General features: G+C 39.0%; 1 long non-coding RNA gene across 1 annotated transcript; it reads left to right on the top strand.

The window, feature by feature from the left end:
* The first annotated feature begins 1,166 nt into the window (after positions 1-1,166).
* On the top strand, positions 1,167-2,553 carry LOC127153866 (uncharacterized). The gene is made up of 3 exons (XR_007825353.1): positions 1,167-1,283; positions 1,469-1,524; positions 2,343-2,553. It is a non-coding gene; the product is annotated as an uncharacterized LOC127153866 (long non-coding RNA).
* Positions 2,554-3,675: the final 1,122 nt, after the last annotated feature.

Below are 3,675 nucleotides of genomic sequence, written 5' to 3'. Positions count from 1 at the left end.
TGAGATATGTACAGAGAAACCACGAGTCAAGACTAAATCCAGCGTATGGCCTCCATTATGTGTAGGACTTGAGACAGACTGTACAAAATTGAGTGAATCCATAAGGCTCATAAAGTGTTTAACCATAGGTTTGGAAGGACAACAAACATGAATGTTAAAGTCCCCTAACACCAATATTCTGTCACAACGAGACACTTCAGTAGACAGAAATTCCGAAAACTCATGAATAAATGTCGAACAGACTTTAGGTGGTCTGTAAACTAATGCACAAAGCAGAGGGCCATTTAGATCCATTTTTAAATGTTGCACCTCAAAACTGAGAAAAGCATCAACAGGCAGAAGTCTACATTTGAATGAGTTTCTAAAAACAGTGGCTACGCCACCACCATGTCCACTTGGTCTGGGAGTACTGTAGGAGGAACACTCAGAGGGGGACAGCTCACCAAAAGATGACATGTCACCATTTTTTACCCAAGTTTCAGTCATAAACAAAAAGTCCAAGGCATGAGAAATAAAAAAAAAATCATTTAAAATAAAAAAGTTTTATTTGCCAGTGACCTAGCATTCACTAGAGCCATTTTGACTGGTGGGCGAGTAATCGTTGAAGAAGTGGAAATGCCTGATAGAGCACCCGATGAAACCGATTCCAGATGACGGAGATTCTTAAGGTTCACGGTCCCATTTTCCCAACGTGCTTTTGTATGCCATCGGCGAAAAGAAGACCAAACAGCAGGTATCGTAACTCCAGTAGCTGAGGTAGTAGAAGCAGTCTTTGTACACTGTCCCGATGTATATAACGGGGCCGGCGAGCAATTCCAAGTGCGACACAGTGATCACGGAGTTCGACGTGCAGTTTTGGACGGGTTTTAAAATTCAAAGAATGCAAGTCCGAAGATGAATAAAATGGCATATTATAATTCCACAAGCCGGAAGGCAGTAATGAATCCTGCAAAACCGCGCAGAATGTAGTAAAAACAGACAAGCCCACAACGAGCATCACAAGGAAAGACATCCTACAGCCGCATATACTCAGCCAGGTTTTGAAAACACGCGTTAGCCAGCACACCAAAGAACTAGGCCACTTTACAACGCAGTTACTTGGCAAGGCAGCCCTTTTTTAAGACCACCTCCACCAAGACAAGCGCATGACCGACGACCAGCAACCAACAACCGACACCCCGAAAGAAAGTGTTAACTTACTCACGGAGGACGGTAGAACAGTCGTTACGTGGTGGCGAAAGCTCGCGTTTGGCAGGTACAGCTTTACTGAAGGTGTTATCCAAGTAAGTTTGTAAAACGTTGTGATAAAACAAATCCAGATGAGACTGGATAAAACTCGGAAAACAAACAAACTGCAGAGCTCAAAAACATACACCGGAGAGCAGCGGCAGTCAGACACGCCAGCGTTCGCTCAAACCGGAGGACTGCAAGCTTTATTGTTTTAACACTCTGTATTATTGTGATGCAGTTCAGACAGACGACGAAGACAGAACTGATTCAGCAACATCAACAACATGGAAAAAGGTAAGATCATTCTTGACTGTTTTGTTGCAGTCAGTTTTATTGAAGTTGGCAGGCAGTGAACAGACGCGGGTGATCCATCAACTCAACCGTCATCAGTATTGCCCTCTGTAGATAAGGAGAAGATCAAAAAGGACAGTTTAAGCTTTTTTTTTTTTTATTGTTGTATTGTATTGTTTACACTTATTGTATTCACTTTGCCCCACTTTCACAGGACTATTTTCATTTTACAGATCTAAAATCCAATCAAATCAAAACATATCAGCAAATAGAAAAGACCTTCTTTTCAGACCTACATTATTGTGCCAGTTCATCCTAAATGTTTTATTCTGAGTGTTATCTGATAGCCTGAGTGGTCCTTCATATTCAATGCATATCTGCATACAGTGAAGTGAATAATGACTTTCTTGATTTACAAACCATGTACAAACACATAAAATGTCAGTTTTATACTATTATTGAAAAGAAAGTAGGCCAGTAGTTGTTAAGCCATGTTACCTGTGCTGAAGTCTGGTTTCGAGCTGCAGTTGCTCTGCGGTTCATGATCATCTTGAGGTGAAAAGCAGCTTTGGCTGATTTGTAGATGTTCTGCAACAAATATCTTGCTGCTGCTTTTGTGTGAAAGGCAGTTGTTCTCAGCAGACAAACATTCAGAACTTTACCTGTTTGATGATTTGATGAAAAGTCATGTGATAAACTGGATGATTGATTTCCTTCAGCTGTGCCATGTGAGCATGTTCTGTAGTTCAAGTAGATCCTTGTTTTAAAGGATATTCAGACTTCATCAGCATGTTACTGACTGAATTTATGTTTTCTTGCAGAAATCAAAGAATGCTGTGTATGAAAACGTCCCAAAAAAGCGATGATTGAATACCACATCTACAGAAATTAATGCTACAGCTCACGCAGGGCAATAGCACATGTATTCACCGTTTTGTCTGTTTTGTTTTTATTGTGATGTTTAGCATTTGTTGCTCTGTATTACTGTAATAGTGGCATTCAACAATTATAAACTAAAGTATTATATTTATATCTTAACATCACATTAAATATTGATTCTGCTTTTCATGCTGCTCCTCTGTCTGTCATTTACTGCTCTTTTAACTGCAGATATTGGCAAATGCCGCACAAGCACATCATTGCTCTCTAGTGTCCAAAGCAGAAAATCACATTTTGCCTGATACAGTGCGCTATAAAATAAATAACGATGAACTGTTAAAAATACACTGCGATGAGAGTAAATAACAACAGCAACACAAACACAGACCTGAATCTGTAATGATAAAGACAGATATTGTAGCTAGAAATGGACTGATAATCTATTTTAATGACTTGTTTGATATTTACTCCTTTCTACTTTGGGCATCAGTTTTATAATAACTGCAGACCTATAATTATAACTGATCGCGCCATCTGGTGTTTTTTAGGTATAGCAGCTAAAACAGCATCAGGTACGTTTCTAAGGTTTAAAAACATCTGGGGCAACAGCCAACGATAAAATCTTCTGAAAAGAATGTGCTCATTTTGTTCGAGCCTGCATATGTAACATTTAATTTCTGTCACATTTTAACTTCTAGGAGACATGAAGCTAGCTGGACAATTTTGTGGTTAGTTCGGTTTCAAGCTGACAAAATCAATTCAAACAGGTTTTTTACACCTGAAAATTAAGAAACAGTGCATGTGCTGCAAATACTCACAACACAACCAAATACAGAAAGACGCTGCGAAAAGAGATGCAAATATGTAAAGATCACATCGGAATATATATATATATATATATATATATATATATATATATATATATATATATATATATATAGGCCACATTTACACATAGCCGGGTATTTAGAGAAACGAATATTTCCTCCCCTCCGTTTTCAATAATAACATTGTGCACACAACATCGTTTTCAAAAAACTTGTCATTTATATCAACCCGCATAAATACGCCGTCGAGCGCCATAATAACTATGCCAAACCTATGGGCGGCAGTATAGGGAAAAGAATAAAGCCATGCAAGCCAATCAAAATCCTCAGAATCGACGTTGATCCGTAGCCAAACAAACTGTAAATAGGGCGCTCACATGACGTTAAGCATTTTCTGGCGCATAATGTGACGTTTGAGAACCTAAAAGCCCGTTTCTCCCAGTTGACA

Source organism: Labeo rohita, chromosome 22 (genome assembly GCF_022985175.1).
Source record: "Labeo rohita strain BAU-BD-2019 chromosome 22, IGBB_LRoh.1.0, whole genome shotgun sequence".
In the NCBI taxonomy this organism is placed as follows: domain Eukaryota; kingdom Metazoa; phylum Chordata; class Actinopteri; order Cypriniformes; family Cyprinidae; genus Labeo; species Labeo rohita.
Note: the sequence above shows the minus strand (reverse complement) of the source record. Positions and strands in the feature narration are given on the sequence as shown.